Source organism: Nicotiana attenuata, unplaced genomic scaffold (genome assembly GCF_001879085.1).
Source record: "Nicotiana attenuata strain UT unplaced genomic scaffold, NIATTr2, whole genome shotgun sequence".
NCBI lineage: Eukaryota > Viridiplantae > Streptophyta > Magnoliopsida > Solanales > Solanaceae > Nicotiana > Nicotiana attenuata.
The window spans coordinates 103,186-122,863 of record NW_017670733.1 but is presented as its reverse complement, the minus strand read 5'-3'; positions in this window follow the sequence as shown (position 1 = coordinate 122,863).

Sequence of the window (19,678 nt, the reverse complement as noted above, 5' to 3'; positions counted from 1 at the left end):
TTGGGGATTTGAGGGACCATTTGGAGTCCGATTTTGATGATTTTGGTATGTATATTGAAGGGAGGTTCTAGTTGTGCAATTTTTGCTGGATTCCGAGACGTGGGCCCGGGGGCCGGGTATGAGCAAATTCGGGATTTTGGGTCTAATTTGATAATTTTCGTGTGGGTTTCATTTCTTTAGCGTGTATTGATGATAATATACTGATTTTGGCTATATTCGGAGTATTTGGAGGTCGGATCGAGAGGCAAGGGCACCGCGGGTTAGAGTTTTGACTTGGTTTGAGATAAGTAACGCTTCCAAACTTGGTTTTGAGGGTTCGAAACCCCGAACTATGTGTTCTATGATTAAATATTGAGGTGACGCAAATGCCAAGTGACGGGCGTGTGGGCGTGCACCGTGAGGATTGCAGCCTGGATCATTCCATGGCACCGCTTAGTGACTCTTCTTGCTTATACCTGTGTAGTGATTATGTGATTTAGTTAATGAGCTGTAAATCATGCTAATTATCATGTTAGGGCTTCACGCCGATACTGTTGAGACCCGAGAGGTCGTTTCTTGCTGTCATATCATTATCTTTATTGATATTCTGTGCTCAGTCTTGTTCATGCATATTATATCATGCCTCAGTTCGGTTATTGTTATTTGGCACATCATGTCATTGTTTCAGCTAGATTCTCGGTATTGTGAGCCTGTGTGTGTGAGACTGGAGAGTTGTGACTGAGTGAGGCTGAGATCCTGAATTTGAGTGACAGTTATGGGATCGGGCTGCACGCCGCAACGAATTATTGATTATGCCTTCATTGGCTTGTTATAGCACTTGGACTGAAAGGAGCCCCTCCGGAGTATATAAACCCCCAGTGAGCGTGGATGACACTATTAAGGGATGAATTTCCCTAGACATGGATTTGTCCGAAGTACTGATATTATTGAGGGAGGGATTTCCCTGGACATGGATTTGTCCGAAGTACTGATACCTGGAGATGGATTTCTCCTACTACGCGGAATCTCAACACATATGCAGTTGATCAAGCCGTTTAACAACCTACGCAGCATAATATAGTATTACACGAAATAGCCGACGATGAAGTATCATCCAATGTCCGAATACTCCTCCATAAGGAGCGCTATTCTGACATGAACACATCTGGCTCGATATAGAGCCCACATTCACATTTAGATCCATCCACGGACCTCAAGCCGATTCCGATCGTATCGCACTGGGCTAATAACCTTTCAAGGATTCACAATAACCCTTCTTCCCATGACACGCAAGAACAGCCGTCAAATCCGGAATGAACTTCCATAGTCCACAACCAAATGAACCGAGCGCCCTTCAGGCATAAATTTTTCACATCAACGATAGTACCACAATCTCCATGCTTGGTTTCAATCTTTAATCATTTATGTGACTACTTGTCACACTTATACAATCTTTTCGTGGGACACGCTCCCCCGACCTTCCGCACCAGACAACGAGTCTGCACATCCATACTACTGGCCACACAAACGCTGTAAAGCAATTCAAGAATCCACAATCACTATGCAAAGCCTCTCACACCAGACACCGATCTCAGGTGACGCTAAAAACAATACCATCTTACTCTAACCATCTGAGTCCTGTCTCGCCTATCCGAGCTTGTGATATTCCTGCCAACACTAAACGGCAACCTTGATCCTTAACTTTCAAATTTCCATGCTACCCACTGCACCTAATCATGCCAATACGCAGTTTTAGAAGAATTTTATCATAACCACTGAACCACTAATAGATTAAGCACTTCATCATATAGAAACCTTTCACTTAACTCATTTCAGGAGAACCATTGCAACAAGTGACTGAATTCTCATATCCACAGAAAATACCAACCTCAAGTAGGTCTAAACTACCATAACTCTTCCGGGATCCATCTGCACATAACATGCCATAATACTCGATAGCCTCCAAATAAAATCAATTACGGCGACCGTCAAACCTCGCACGTACCGTCACAAATCATATGAGTAACTCAACACGCTGGAGGAGCCGATCATTGCCATCATTATGCCGATTCAACCATTGCTAACCGATCCGACTTCTCCTAATTTACCCTGAACTTGCCTTAGGAATAATAATAGTTCCATTCAAAACACAATGAACTCAATCCGCACTCGTCCTGAGTGACCCCATTTCACAAGACCACATTGTCGCAAAACCCACGAACCATTCATACCCTCCTTGTGCGCATAATTGCATCTTCAACTGGTACACCCATTCTAATAATTCCTCTATGAATCTGAAGTTATATGCTCCCATTCCTCTCATGTTACACCGTAGACCAAAGATAACACGGAATACTCTGCCGCAAAAGCTCGAGACTCAACCATACTACGGACTCAAAATCCTAAGGCATCACACTTTAGCTTTTGAATCCACTAGGACCGTTGCTGAGAGTCGACCACTCTGACTTGGTCCCAAATATAATTAACTCCAAGGCTCTACTAGCACATGAACACTCTCTCAAGGAAGCACCTACTGTATCACCTTTCTTGTGAGTCACTCGACACGAAGCATAAATCCCGAGTCTTCCCAAAGCCTGAACATGAATTGATAAGGCCAATTATAGCATACATCCCTTAGATCCCTTGTTCAAATTACCACTGATGTTCTCTTTCCTTAGTCATAATAACCCATCGATATGCCGATAACTAGAAACTTCACAAGCAGACAACCATGCAACCCAATTCGTAGGCGGTGGGGCTCTCCCACTTAGCTTGAAGCTACGATTGCATAAACCTGGAACCCACCAAGATTCTTTCTTCATCGTTGACATGATCTTGCACAATCAACCAGCCAATTTTCTCGAAAACTTTCTGTTAGCGTTTCATGAACACTCTGAATCCCTAGCCACATTTACATATTTGACCTCTTGTCGCATAACCAGTAGAATCCTTCGTAGAAGCTCCGTCAACCACGCGACTGCTGACCTGCTCACAGGAGATAACCCACATGTGGAAATTACATGCCGACATTTTCCAATGTCGCTACACTGGGTACAACTACTACATAATCGGTTACCCATCCTGAGCCCGTGCTTATTTACCAGCTGCACAAGTCCGTTAACTCCTCATGGACATCAACTAAAGGTGCAAAAGTACATTCCAATCCGAAGTCCTGTTGTATCCTTCTTCCTATCAAGCTACTCCTTCCCGTCGTATCAAATCCCCCGCTGTATAGTAGCCAATATTCCAAATTAAGTCCGTAGATCTAGTCACTGTCCACCTTGAATCCCAAACCACTCTAAGCCCTTCTCAAGGTGTGTAGTCTTCCTACCACATAACCCATATGCTACTCTGCCACTCTCCCACTTTGGTCAGACTCACTCTTTTAAGAAACTATTCGACTCTTGTTTCTCACTCTTGGCCTTCTCTAAGTTTATCCACCGTAAAACACTTCCCACATGTTCTTCCTCATCCTTCGCTGCCCAGTTGTTGCCTTAAGTCAAAATCCATCTCTGTAGCACTTGAACTAATAAATTACCACCAACTCTAAACCTCCTAGAAGATCATCCATCTCGAGTCATCAACCAGGAACACCGATTGAATCATGAACCAACGCACACCGCGATCTCTGATAGCCGCTTCTCCTACACTATCTCACACTACCCTACCCCGAGGGAGATTTGATGAAGACCATAACACCAGCGAACTTAACATAGTCAATCAAGGGCGACGACGCCACATTACTGATGAAAATTCTACCACACTCGAAAATACCAAGTCTTGTTACTCCATCAACCCAAAACTGAGCATTCGTAGTCCGATTGCCCTTCCTCCGCCGGAAATAAAATACTGAATCTCTGAATCATGCACTGGGTAAACCTCCTTCCAAGTCATTTACTGCTTTGACGCATAGACATGCATCCTACCATTACACCAATATTGCGCGATAGCAACGCACGAATTCGTCATAACAATAAATTCCAAATCTCAAAACCCTAGGTAATACTGATACTGAGCTGAAATGACAGAACGGCCTTCCGCAAGGCGACGACAATAGTCCAACCAAATACGTAGGGAGAAACATCCTACACCACTTCTGTAGTACCACTAAAATTCTTCGATTCCCAATTTGGTAACAAGTGCTTCACGTTGCATAAGATTGAATATGAAGGAAATGAAGGCATAAGCCTCAAAGGAATCAAATCGCACGAGGAGGAATCTAGGAGGGAAGTGCTCCTAACAGCCCTGTAGCCTCTCGAAGATAAGTACAGATGTCTTCGTACCGATCCACAAGACTCTACTAGACATGCTCATGATTTGTGAGACCTAAGTGAACCTAGTGCTCTGATACCATGTTGTCACGACCCAAAATCTGTTAAAGGTCGTGATGGCGCCAGACACCACTGTCAGGCAAGCCAACACTAAATAGTTAATTAAATTCTCATTTAATATTTTTGAAACCATAAGTTTCCTTCAATTTAACTAGTAAAAGATGAACTCTACAGAATAATAATAGTATTTTCTAATTTCAATACTAATATCCCATAATCATCCCAAAACCCGGTGTCACAAGTGCATGAGCATTTACTAGAAAATAAAATAAAATACAATAACTGTCCGGACTGCAAAGTTGGACAGAAAAGAAAATACAAATTCTCTGAAGGAGACTCTGCTGGCTGCTGATCGTCACATAAGATGCAGCTCACCCAAGTTCTCGTATCAGCCATGCCGCTGCGCCCACAAGGCCACTAGACATACATGTGCCTGTCCAACAAAATGTACAGCAAGTGTAGTATGAGTATGAAAACAACGCATACCCAGTAAGTATCCAGTCTAATCTCGAAGAAGTAGTGACGAGACGTCGACTCCGACACTTACTATGGCCAACAATAATATACCAAAAATATGTTTAATCATGGATTTTATAAGATGACTGTAAACTCATAACATGAAGCAGGTAAACAATTCTTTTGTTAATAGGAGATTTCCAAATTTATTTTCATCTTTGAACTATTTATATCTCCGGCCAAGAAGGCCACATCAATCAATAATTCCAAGACAATCAACTAAGCCATGCGCAAATCATGCCGAGGTCGTACGACCCAATCCAACTTAATATTTAAACTGTGCATTGCCGGAGGATCGAACGACGCGAACCATAGATGCATCTATTTAATCTACCGAGGCGTTCGGCTCGTTTCACAAAGGAAAACACAATCAAACAGTCAATCAAGAATCCATCAAGGAGCAATTATCCAAGGAAATGACAATCTTCTTTTAACGGTCAAGAAAAAAATGAAGTTTAACCTTTAGAAATTCATTTACCAAGTTCGATATGATTTAAGCAATTTAAATTGACAATAAGGTTACAAATATCTTAAGTACAACATGCTTTTGGATCCTAGACTACTCGGAATTAAGCATAATAGTAGCTATGCACAGACTCTCGTCACCTCGTGCATACGTAGCCCCCCACAAATAGAAGCACATATTGAATATTTCAGTGGGGTTAATTCCCTCTTATAAGGTTAGAAAGGAGACTTACCTCGCTCCGAAGTTCCATATTCGGCTCCGAAGCCCTTCCGACGACTCAAACCGATGCCCAACGCTCCAAGACTAGTCAATAATTGTGCAAACCCATACATATATACTCAAATACTCATTATAATCCGATTTATAACAATTTCTAACCCCGATCGAAAAGTCGATAAAAATCACTCTCGAGCCCACATGCCCGGATTCCGAAAACTTTTGAAAATAAACTTTACCCATAACACCACGAACTCAAATATATAACTTATTCCAAATTTCATGTCCAATTTCGTGGTCAAAATCAAAAAATATAAATTTTCTAGGTTTTTCTTCAAAGCCCCAAATTTCTACCAATTTCCACGCTTAAATCCGTATATAAATCATGTATTTAACTCACAAGGTGAAGAAAGTACTTACCCCATAATAGTTGATGAAGATGGCACTCCACATTGCTCCAAAATCAGCTCCCATGGACAAAATGAAATAAAATTGAGCAAAAGCCTTCGTTTTAAAGAGGCCACTGTCCAGCCCGACTACCGCACCTGCGGCCGCTTCACCGCATCTGTGGTCTCGCAGGTGCGGCTCAAACCTTGCAACTGTGCATACCCTCTGCCTAGCACAGCTCTGCACCTGCGATGCCAAATGCGATTTTGCGGTTTCGCACATGTGGAGACCTTCCGCTTTTGCGACTCCAACTGCCCGCTCGTATCCCGCTTCTGCGGGGCTTTCCTTGCATCTGCGGACTCGCTGATGCGTAAAGATCCTCGTATCTGCGGCCATCCCAGCTCAGTCCAAATGTCGCTTTAGCTACCACATCGCTGCACGTGGGGGCTCGCACCTGCGGCCCTCTCCACGCAGGTGCGATTACACCAGATGCCCAGCTGCTTCAGCCCTTCCTCAAATTCCATTTACGATCCATTAACCACCCAGAATTCACCTGAGGCCCCCGGGACCCCATCCAATCACACCAACCAGTTCCAAAACATAATGCGGACCTGCTCGAGTCCTCAAATCACATCAAACAACGCTAAAACCATGAATCGCACTCCAATTCAAGCTTAATGAACTTTAGAACTTCAAACTTCTACATTCGATGCCGAAACCTATCAAATCACGTCTGATTGGCCTCAAATTTTGCACACAAGTCACATTCGACATTACCGACTTACTACAACTTCCGGAATCGGAATCCAACCCCGATATCAAAAGTCCACTTCCAGTCAAACTTCTCAAAAACCTGTAAATTCCTAACTTTCGCCAAATGACCCCAAAATGACCTACGGACCTCCGAATCCACTTCTGGACGCACTCCCAATACCAGAATTACCATACGGAGCTATTCCCAGACTCGAATCCAAACAGACATCAATAACATTGAAATGCACTTCAACCCAAATTTATGAAATTCTTCAAAAATGCTAACTTCCACAATTGGCGCCGAAACGCTCCCAGGTCATCCAAAACCCGATCAGGACATACGCCCAAGTCCGAAATCATCATACGAACCGGTTGGAACCTTCAAATCCTCATTCCGAGGTCGTTTACTTAAAAATCCAACCTTAGTCGATTCTTCCAACTTAAAGCTTCTAAAATGAGAATTTTCTTTCCAAATCAACTCCGAACCTCCCGAAATTCAATTCCGACCACGCGTACGAGTTAGAATACCTGTAGTGAAGCTGCTCATGGCCTCAAACCTCTGAACGACGCGCTAGAGCTCAAAATAACCAGTCGGGTCGTTACATATTGCAAGTTAAATACTTGGATTATATATAGATTTTTAACATGGAAATTCATGGAAAATTAGTGAAAATTTGGGGTTTTGGTAGAAAACTTAAAAATTGGAGTTTTTGGATTTTGACCACAAATTTTGGCACAGGATTGAGAATAAATTATATATCTGAGTTCGTGATGCTATGGGTAATGTTTATCTTCGAAGATTTTCAGAATTCGGGCACGTGTGCTCGATGGTGGTTTTAATCGACTTTTTGAGCAAAGTTGGAAATGTTTTAATTGATTAATTATGGGTATTAGAACACGTTTTGATTGGTTTGCACATTGGTTGCATAGTTTTGAACCGTCAAGCATTGGTTTGAGGTGTTAGAGTGGCGTCGGAGACGGTTTGTAAAAGGTTAAACCTCATCTACTTGAGTTTTGGACGCGTCACTTCACCCTTAATGAGAATTGATATTCCTTTGAACATTAACCCTTAATGAATATTGAATTGATTGTTTTAATATATTTTCTCTTCTTGTGGAGCGGGCCGAATGCCTCGGTAGCAGATAGATGCATCTATGGTTCGTGCCGTTCGACACTCGGTAGTGCACAGTTTAAATATTTATGTCGGATCAGGCTCGTACGACCTCGACATGATTTGCGCATGATAACTCGTTGGATCTGATAATAATTGACATTGTTTCATTGCCTTGTTAAATGATGAAAATAAACTTGGGAATTTCTATTAGTGAAAGGATTGTTTATTATTTCTCGATTCTATAGTTTTCAGCTAAATTGTGTAATCCATATTTAATTATAATAGCGGTATTTTATTGTTAGCCCATAGTAAGTGTCGGAGTCGACCCCTCGTCACTACTTCTTCGAGGTTAGACTGGATACTTACTGGGTACGAGTTGATTTACGTACTCATATTACACTTGTTGCACATTTTTGTGCAGGTATATATATGTCTAGTGGCCTTGTGGGCGCAGAGGCGTGGTTAATGTGAGGACTTAGGTGAGCTGCATCCTATGTTACGATCCGCAGTCAGCAGAGTCTCCTTCAAAGTTATTTATGTTTTTCCTGTCTAATTTGTATTCTAGACAGATGCTGTATTTTATTTTACTTCCTAGTTGATGCTCATGCGCTTGTGACACTGGGTTTTGGGGGTACTTATGAGTTGTTCAGGATAGTAGTGGTGAAAACATTATCATTTACTCTGTAAATTTTATCTCTTATTATTTAATTGAAGGAAATTATGATTTCAAAAATACTAAAATGAGTAATCAAGCTAATCATTTATTGCTGGCTTGCCTGGCAGCTGCGTTAGGCGCGCGTTAGGTGCCATCACGACCTTTAATGGATTTTGGGTCGTGGTATATATCTTTCTCTTTCTGCACACATGGTTTATCATTATGGCCAAACATACCACAATACAAGCAGACATAAGGTATGTTTTCATAACATACTTCAACCCATACTGTTTCGAGACCCAAAGTCAGTTTTCCCCTTTAAAGCTCATGTGTGCTCCCTCTTTGCTTCCATTCTTTGAAGTTACAATATCCATTGCACCTCCTAGAGCATGTTCGATTTTATGTCCCACATCCATATGCATCCAATAATGAGGAATATTCTAAACTTGGGTCCACATGTTGCACACGTTGAAAATTGGAGAGTCGCTTTTTGAGCCTAGTTCCCATGAATGAACGTTAAGGAGGTATCTATCATACAACCATGGTGCACCAAACCATATTTTTTTAATACTCTCCTTATTTTTGAAGATGAATTGGAAGAAGTTCCACCCAACTTCTTTAATCTGCAAACCCATTGGATTTCCCAAACTAAAGGCATAGCGTTGTTAAATCTATTAACATTTGTCTTTTTATCAGAGATTACCTTACCCAATAATCTTACTTCGGAATCATTCATGATTTGCTGAATATCTAGAAAGCCAATTGATACATCTTCTATTTCCTCTTCAGTAAGTACAAATTTTGTGTAATCGTTCAGTAATATCATCTGTCATTGTTTCACAGCCATAAACTCTAGTTGGGGTTGGACTTGCACAATTCGTTTCCTAATGTACTACAAATAGTGTTTATAGTATTGAATGTACTTGTTTTGCTTTAAAAGGAGAAATAATAAAATTATGGGAGGTAGTGTACGAATATGATTAAAGTGGCAGTTTCTAAGCAGTTAAAATGGAAGATGCTTGTGAACGTGGGTGAAAAATTTATGGTAGAGATAATTATCTATTTATTTGGTAGTTTTTTCAAAAGATGAATAGCCCACTAGTTTTCCAATACATGAGTCTTTTTCAAGGAAAAGGGTCGAATTTACCCTTTCTATGCGAAATGGTCCAAATTTGCTCTAGAAATTTAAGGGGGTCATGGTTCTAGCGACAACGATAAGGTCTCTACTCCCTAAGCTCAAATTTGTCACGACCCCAAAATCGACCTGGTCGTGATGGCGCCTATCGTAAAACTAGGCCAGCCGACACATTTTTCAAAATAGTTCAACATTTCATTAATAGCTTAAATAATACCATTTTCAACTGATATTCCATAAAAGATATAAAGTTAAAACCAAATAAAAGCGAAAAATACAAGCCCGACCTCGGGTGTCACTAAGTCTTGAGCACACTTGTACCGAAACACAACTAGACCAAAATAGTTTGAAATATCCAATGTATACTAGAAATAAGATAAAGAGGGAGAAGGCGGAACTGCGAACATCAGGCAGCTACCTCGCTATCTCCGGTGAAATCTGCGTTTGGAACAGTCAACAGCCGCTACCATGGCCTGAGATACCTAGATCTCCACACAAGGTGCAGGGGGTAACGTGAGTACACCAACTCAGTAAGTAACAAGTCCAAACATTGGACTGAGAGGTAGTGACGAACTAACCTCAGCAATTATAACATATTTAAATTGTACAGAAAAGTAGGCCTGCTGGCAATTCAATATTTTCAACTTGACAATAAAGAAAAGTACTAATCCGAACAATGTAAAGTATAAAGCTCAGTAAAACTCTACATGTCAATGCCAGAAATGTATGAAAATGCACCGTGTGCTCTCACTCTCAAGTGCTCAACCACTCGGTAGCGCATATGGCCATTCGACCCAGGGAAATCCATCCTGGAATATATATATATATATATATATATATATATATATATATATATATATATATATATATATATATTGTCATCATCAAAAAGGGAGAATTTGTTGGCCCAAGATCAGTTGAAGTTTTGAAGAATGACAAACGAACTCAGTAAAGGACCAGGTTCATCTAAGGAGACATAGTTGTTATGGCCCATACNTCTGCATAATTTGAAATAACTATATTTGGATCATGAGCAGAGAGTCCTACCAAATACCAAACTCCTTTTGGACATATCCGTTACAAGTGAACCAGTCCCGTTCAAAAGAGTCCCAACCAAATGGAAGTACCTAGATTCTAGGGATACACTCCAACGCTGAATTTCAGTTTGATTAAACTTCTAAGAGTATGAAAAGATGTAGTTACCCCATCAATTATTCCCCTGTATATTGATCAGCTTTAGTGTATTCCTTACTTCATCTCTCTCAAGCCGTCAAAAACTCTCATTCTTCTTTCATCTTCCAAACACATTCTAATTCTCTTCTCTTCCATACCCTAGCCCAGACATGTCGAACACCTCTGAAAATCCTTCATCACCACCATAGGAAACCACTTCCACACCTTCTACAACACCAATCTCTAAGAAAAGTAGAGTAAAGATGATGGCTCGTAAGATTGTCGCTGAAGGAGAGCAAATCAAGAAAATAAACAAGCAATTGAAAGCAGGTAGGGAAGAAGAATCCTAGAAATCTGAAGATTCGTTTAAGTCTGCTACTAAGGGGGAAGAAAGTAGGTCTTCCGAAACTGAACAGGTATCTTCTGATTCTAAAGTTACTCCTGAGGCAATTTCTGAAGTTGCTGCAAATTTGGAGAATAGATTTGTGCTGGTAGGATCTATTGCAGGTGTTGAGACTAAAGAATCTGGAGAAGTTGGTGGTAAAAATAAAAAGGGAAACAAAAAAAGAGAGCAAGGGTGCTAGGAGTACTGTGAGGGGAAAGGGTACAAGAGTGGTTGATTCTTCACCCACTCCTGTTGGTATAATAAAAGAAACTGGTGCAATGGTTGTTTGGGGAGAGGAATTTAGTGAAATAGAAGAGAGTGTGAGCAAAACAGGGGGAAGTGGGTCTGGAAAAACTGCTGAGGGGTTGGTTCAACTTGGCAAAAATATAGATGAACCCGTTCCATCTGAACAGGAAACCCTCTTGGGCCTACTGATGGGGTTATCAATGGCACCAAAACTCATGCCATTCCCTATGGTTTCATTCTCACAACTGTGTTTGCACATTTCAAGGTACAAACAAGGATCATTTTGGGGTTAATACTCTGCTTGCTTGCGATTATGAAGTCAATGTCATTCTTAATGAACATGGTTCATATAAAAGGACACCTATCAATAGCAAGGTCAGAGCTCTATTACAGGAGAGTGAGGCAAAGGATGTTGAGATAGCAAGGCTAAAGACACGATTGGTTGAGGTAGAATCTGAGAGAGATGTTCTCAGAACTGAACTTGCAAAGGAAAAGGAGAATAATGATGGAATTCTTCAAGACATGCTGAAACTTCTCCAAGCAAATAACCTAGCCCCTACCTCTTGCAAGCCTTGAATCTTAGCCTAGTGTAGATCAACCAGTGACCCAATTCGAGACTTTTTGTTTCTTTTGCTCATGTTTTCAGTATTTTTATTTCTTCTTATGCTTTGTGGTAGAATCTTATCAATCATCAATGAAATTCACTATTTTTGCTCTAGCTGTTTGTTCATATTTCTTTGATGGTTAAAATTCTTAGCTTGATCTATGATGATTAATCCATGTTTGCATTTGAAGTAGCCCCAGTGGCCATGAGTAAGCTTTAAAATATGGTTATCTCACATTTTTTATGCAACTTTTCGATGATGCCAAAAGGGGCAAAAAGGTTGTGCTTTAAACAAGTGATGCTTACACTTTGAACAGTGATGTTTATAACCTAATGTACCTGGTTCTTGATGATAAGTGATATAAAGGAAAAATGTTTCTAACATTGTGTTGATGTTTGAGCTGAGTTCTAGCAGGGCCTAAGTGTATGAAAAGCACAGTGTTTGTCATCATCAAAAAGGGGGAATTTGTTGGCCCAAGTAAAGGTTAGTTTTGAAGACTGACAAAGGAACTCAGACATGAACCAGGTCCATCCAGTGGTCCATCACTCAGGTGCACACAAAACGGGCAGATTCAACCATGTGGGATGCACGTGAAGGAGATAAGCTTAACTTGGTGTATTTAATATCTCCTGATCGAAAAGGTTGCATAATTTATAAGGAGAAGGAGTCCTTAATCAAAGAGAACACTATCCAAGATAGGGAAGGAGTTAGAAGTTGAAATCAACTAGAACTCTTCCACCAAGGAAGAGTTGCACCAGAACTCTAGTTATTTCTTCATCTACTAACTCTATAAATTGCAGGATGTTCTCACATTACATGGGTTGCACATAAGCAGAAGTTAAGCATATCTGAGAGCAAAAAGATCAAGTCTGATTTGCGAGCAACATATGCGAGATACAAGTGTGAACGTCTGAAGCTACATGAACTAAGATAGAAGAACCAGTTTCATCATTGTGTTTATTCTAAGTTTAGTTCAATTGTAGTAGGTTTTCATATTGTACCTTTCAGCTTTATCTAGAAGCAATTGTAATACGTATATTGAGTATTCAAGTTAGAGTTAACTTGAAAGTGTCGCAACAATTGAGGCTGTGTGCTACACTGGGATTAGAGTTAATCCTTAGGTTTACAAAGAGTTTTGTAAATGCAGTTTTTGGCTCGGTGATTTTAGTGGAGTTTGGGAAAATCCTACTGAGTAGTAGGTTGTGGTTTTTTCACCTTTTGAGCCAGGTGTTTTCCACGTAAAAATCTCTGTGCACTTTATTTTTAGTATTTATTATTCCACAAACTGCTGTAGTTAGAACACTTAGAAGAACCAGGTTCTTCTAACGCGAAAATTAGGTACCACACAAATCACCCCCCCCCCCCCTCTCTTGTGTGGTATTGACGTTTAAAACATCAATATTTTAGTTTATGTCACATTTAATGTTGATTTTAAATATGTAAATTTTATTATAATTAAGAAAAAAGGTAGATGTTCAAATTCATACAAATATATTAGATGTGTCCTAATATTTAAAATCTCATCATTTTTTGTGCGAAGGAAGTATTACTCTTAATACTTTATTTATTGGTATGTATTTAATATAGGAAATGGGTCAAACAGCCACTCAACTATGAGAGATAGAACAAGTTTGTCCTCTGTTTGAATTTGGTTCCAACTAATGCTATTTATCTTTAATGGACTGACTTAAATTTATACTCAACTATGCGAAATAGAATAAATTTGTCATCCATTTGAATTTTGTCTTAGATATGCTTTTATCATTGGTGGATTGGCTCAAATTTGAGCCGAATAACATACGTAATTTACCTTTTTTCAATCGACCCTCTTATTTTTGGGTCATAAGATTATTTGACTTCTATTTTATAAAATATCAAGAAGAAAAAAAAACAAAAAACAAAAGAAGAAAAAGAACATGTATTACAAAAGTAAATCTTCAGAAATACTTATCAAAAGCACAAAAATATTTTCCGAAAACTTTCCGTTTTGCTCAACTAATGACTAATAATTTTCCCTCTTTCAATTTCCATCTTTGTGAATATTAATATTTTTAGTCTATGTAATTGTTGTTATATGCATAGTTTAGCTTAACTAAAATAAAAGGACTTAATTTTGGATGCTCGAGAGAGAGGCTCTGGCGAAAGTTGAGCACGGCAGCTAACCTACGCCGATCACGATGACTCACCGGAATAATCACCCTCCCCTCCCTACACAATCACCTCTTCAAGTAGATAATAGGAATCGAATGATTACTCTTGAAACAGGTATTCCCCAGAAATTGGCCCCAATTCAACTGTTACATTGGATGCCAGGCATAGGGAGTGCCCCTACTGTCATGCAAGCTCCACCGGAGAAGGAGAAAGTTCAAGTAGCGGATCCAGGATTGCTGACAGCAGCGAGGAAATTAACCTACTTAGCTGTGTCCCAGAGTACAAAGCAGACCATGGCTGAGGTAGTGAAAGGGAACAGAGTACAAACACAAGGCATGCAGCTGAAGTTCTATCCTCTGGTGGTTAAGGACTGAGTGAAAGTGGCCAAGCTGAACCCAACAGAGATAGAGAAACAATGTAAGAGATGGAAAACAGCTTCAATTGGATATGTCTTAGGAGGAAACCCTTCATTCAAGGAAATGCTCAAATTCGTCTATGGAGTGTGGAACTCAGTGGCGACACCAACGGTATTTCTTCATGTCGATGGTTATTTCATTTTTCGCTTTGAATCTATGGAGGATAAAATTGCAATTGTTCAAAATGGACCTTATACCTTCAATAATAGACCCATGGTTTTGAAGGATTGGTATCCTGATTTTTAGATCCAAAACGAGTCTATGAGAGTTGTTCCTATATGGATTAACCTCCCTGGCTACCTATCCAGTGTTGGGCTGAGGAGAACCTAGGTCGAATCGCCAGTTTACTAGGCAAACCTATTTGCACTGATAAGCTTACAGCCCAATGTGAAAGAATTTCATATGCTAGGATACTTGTTGAAATGGATATCACACAGCCACTACTAGATGGAATAACCATTGAGAATCCAGATGGAAGTAACTGGGAGCAAAGAGTGGAATTTGAGTGGAAACCAAAACTGTGTATGGATTGTAATAAGTTTGGGCATAGTACTGGTAATTGCCAACAAGACATACAACAGGAGGATGAACTAAAACCTCATAAAAGGAAAAGGAAGAAGAAGACAAGAATGGAATGGAAGCCAAAGCCAAATGACAAAGGAAATAATACAACTGATGTACTGCCACAGGAGGATCCTGAACAGCAGGAACCAGTAGTAGAGACACAAGTGAATAATCGAGGCAAGCAAGCTGTGGTTATTCAAGGATCAGCTGGCAAGAAGACCCATAGAGATATCAACTATGAGGAGCTAGCTAGAAGGAATCCATTTGCACCCTTGAAAATCCTGGAAAGACCGCCAAACAATAGTCAACAAGGAGCATCTTCTAGTAGTGGTGAAGCTCAAAATGCAGCTGAGGGAACCAGTCCTATTCCTCATAATCCTCCATGATCATTGTCTCTTGGAATATAAGAGGACTGCATAAGTCCTACAAGCAACGAGAATTCAAAAAGTTCTTATTGCTGAATAAAGTAGATATGATAGCTTGCCTAGAGACCAGAGTTAAATAATAAAGAGCAAAAGCAATACAGAGGAAGGTTGGTGTAGATTGGAAATTCAAAGACAACTATACCTGTGCACCAAATGGTAGAATCTGGATAGGATGGAAAGTGGCAACTGTTAAAGTCACAGTGCTGGATTGTTCTGATGAGATGAATCACTGCTTTGTCACTGATAATAATTCATCATTTTCCAGCTATATAACTTTTGTATATGGATTGCACACTATTCATGATAGAGCCTCACTTTGGAGAAGTCTGAGGAACATACAGACTAATGGACCTTGGCTTATAATAGGTGATTTCAATAGTATGCTGCATGTGGAAGATAGACTGAATGGGATCCCAGTTCATCAAGTAGAGACAACTGACTTTCAAAGGTGTATTGATGGCATTAGGGTGGGGCAAATCACTAAGAGAGGTTGCAAATTCTCATGGAGTAACAAGAGGGATGCATACATCAGAATATACAGCCACATAGACTGGGCATTTGGGAATGCTAATTGGTTTCAACAATATAATGGTGTGGAAGCTATCTACATGTTGCCAGGCTGCTCAGATCATTCACCTATCATGATAACCACAGAAGTTAACAGGGTAAAAGTGAAAAAACCTTTTAGACTCCTATCGATAGTGATGAAGCTACAAGAATATAAAGAGGTGGTGCAGAATACATGGGGTCAGCAGATCCAAGGTTACACAATGTACTCAATATGGAGGAAGTTAAAGCTAGTGGAGATGCAGACTAGAGGCCTTCAACAGGAACAATCTTCAGTTGATAAGAAACTATTTCAACTGAGAGAAACACTGAAGGAGGTGCGGGGTAAGCTTAATGAAGACTACTTACTCACTGATTGAAGAGGAAAGAAGGACACTGGGACTTATAGAGAAACGGGAAGCAGTACAGGAACAAATATTGAGATAGAAATCAAGGGCCACATGGATCAAGCTAGGTGACTGCAATTCCAAATATTTCCATGCTTACATGAGAGCCAGACAAGCAAGGAACAAGGTTACCTATATCTACAATGACCAATAGATCAAAATATCAGAGCCTAAACAGATACAACTGGAGCTCACTCAGTTTTTTCAGCACCTACTGGGTACAACAGCCGCTGAATTACTTGGTATTGATATCAGTATAATCAAGAATGGACCATGTCTAACCATAAACCAACAGCAACAACTCTTAAAGCCTGTAACATCTGAGGAAATAGCTCATATTGTGCAAAACCTCCCTAGTGAGAAGGCACCTGGTATTGATGGATATCCTGCTGAGTTTTTTAGAGAATTCTAGCCAATTATTGGAGAGGAAGTCACAAAAGCAGTTCTAAAATTCTTTGAGACTGGCAAACTGTTGAAAGAAATAAACTGCACAACAGTCACTTTGATTCCTAAGGTTCAGAACCCCACTTATGTCAAGCAATTTAGGCATATTGCCTGTTGCTCTACACTATATAAGATCTTGCCAAGTTACTAACAGCTAGGCTTAAATTAGTTGTTGACTTATTGGTAGGGCCTTCACAATCTGCATTCATTGAAGGTAGGAACATTCTCGACAATGTTATAATGGCACATGAGTTGATCAAGGGATACACTCAGAAAGCAGTCTCCCCTAGATGCACGATCAAGGTTGATATCAGGAAAGCATATGACTCAATAGAATGGAGATTCCCGAAAGCAGTATTACTAGAATTTGGGATCCCCTATAAACTGGTAACTCTAATCATGGAATGTGTAACAACAATTAGTTACACATTATTGCTTAATGGTGGCTTAACTAACAGGTTTGAAGCAAAAAAAGGTTTACGGCAGAGAGACCCAATGTCTCCATACTTGTTTGTGCTGGCAATGGAATACTTGAACAGATCTCTAAATACGCTCATCCAGAATCGTGATTTCAATTTCCACCCTAAGTGTGCAAGGCTACAAGTTCTTCACATTTGCTTTGCTGATAACCTACTGATGTGTTGTAGGGCAGATGAAACTTCTATGAAGCTAATGATGGAAGCATTTTAACACTTCTCTGCTGTTTCTGGGCTCAAAGCAAACCTGGACAAGAGTTCCTTATACATAGCAGGGGTGCCTATGGAATTCAAAGAAAAAATGATAGCTGAATTGCATCTAACTCTAGGTACTCTTCCATTCAAGTACTTTGGAGTTCCTCTATCCACAAGGAAGCTCACAATCCATCAGTATTGATTGAGAAGATTGTAGATAGAATCAGAAGCTGGACCTCAAAGTTCTTATCATATGCTGGCAGACTTCAACTCATTAAGAGTGTTTTGTTTGAAATGCAAACCTGTTGGGCGCAAGTATTTTTAATTCCAAAGAAGGTCATCAAGATAGTTAATAGCATATGCAAGAGTTACCTGTAGACTGGAGTACATCATTCTAATAGAGCTCCAGTTTCCTGGGAAACTCTATGCAAACCAAAAGCTGCTGGGGATCTAAACATCATCAATTATGAATTGTGGAATAAGGCTGCTTTAACCAAACTCCTATGGGCTATAATGGCAAATAAAGATAAATTATGGATTAGGTGAATTCACAGTCACTACATAAAACATAATGATGATGCTACCATGAATACTCCAAAGCAAGCCAGCTGGTTAGTGAGAAAAATATTCACTGCCAGAGAGTGGTGGGCATCTGATCTAACAGTGATAAACTCCTTTGTGGTTGATGGAAAATACAGCATCAAGAAGGCCTATACACATTCTATGCCAAGCTGTCTCAAAGTTCAATGGAAATCACTAATTATGTTGCTAGGAATGATACCTAAACAACAGTTCATATTATGGATGGCAGTGCAACAAAGGTTAGCTACTGTAGACAGGCTCACAAAATGGGGAATTCAGGTGCCCCAATCATGTGTGCTATGCGTAAGAATATTGAAGAAACACATGGCCACCTATTCTTTGAATGTCAATACTCAAAAAGGATGTGGAAAGGAATGCTGACATGGCTAAGGTACCAAATGAACATCACAAACTGGGAATCTGAAGTGAATTGGTTATCAACCAAGAAGAACAATCCTAGGAATTATCTTTGCAGCAGTGGTGTATCACATCTGGATGGAAAGGAATAGCAGAAGATTTCAAAACCAGAAAAAAGAAGCCAAGGACAGAGCTAAAGATATTACAATTCAAGTGCATATAGCAGGTCAACAAAAATGTAAATAGAGACCTATATTGCATATACTGAATAGTTATCCGAGTTGTAGTTTATAGCAAATAGGATAGAGGAAGAACCACATTTTCTCAAGTGGTCTTGGATAGGCAACAAGTTGCTTGTATAGTTTTTTATTTTGATTATTCTTGAGACCTGCTATTAGAGTCGAAAAGTGTAGGTGGTGTATATTGAAAATGGTTGAAATAATTTTTTTTTACTTTCGACCCAAAAAAAAAAAAAAGAAAACTAATATTTTTTAATTTTTTTTATCCTTTTTAGTGTGGCAATAATCATAATTTCTTTAGCAAGATTAAAATATTATATTGAATGTACATAATAGCTCTCTATAGTTTCGTCATTTATTTTCATTTTTTCTCATTAATTTAAGAATCTTAATTTGGTATTGAGTTCTTGAAGATTATTTATTTTTTTCATGAAAAATATTTGGTTTCTGGAATTAGTTTTTTGTTTATTTTGTTAAACTTCGAGGCGTAAGCCCTGAGATATGCGGCGTAAGCCCTATGGATCTTTAAATCTTTTAATTGATAAATTAATAAAATGGCATTATAATCACAAAAATATATAAATACACTAAAAGTTTAAGAAAGTAAAAAATGATTAAAATAACTCATAATAAATAAAATTTCTAATATTTTTTTTGTGAATATAAATAATGTAATAGTGTTAAAGCTACTATGTGATAAAAATCAACTATAATGTCTTATCTTTCGAACAATTAGAAAATCATAATTTCTAAAAAATGTTATCAAACTATACAGTTTATCTTTATAAAAGTTAATGATCAATAAACTTTATGAGTACTGTCATTTAAATATTACTCCTTATGAATAAATATAAAATTACTTACAAATAGCAAAATAATAAAAGCCCGATAATTTTGAAAGACATAGAACTAAAA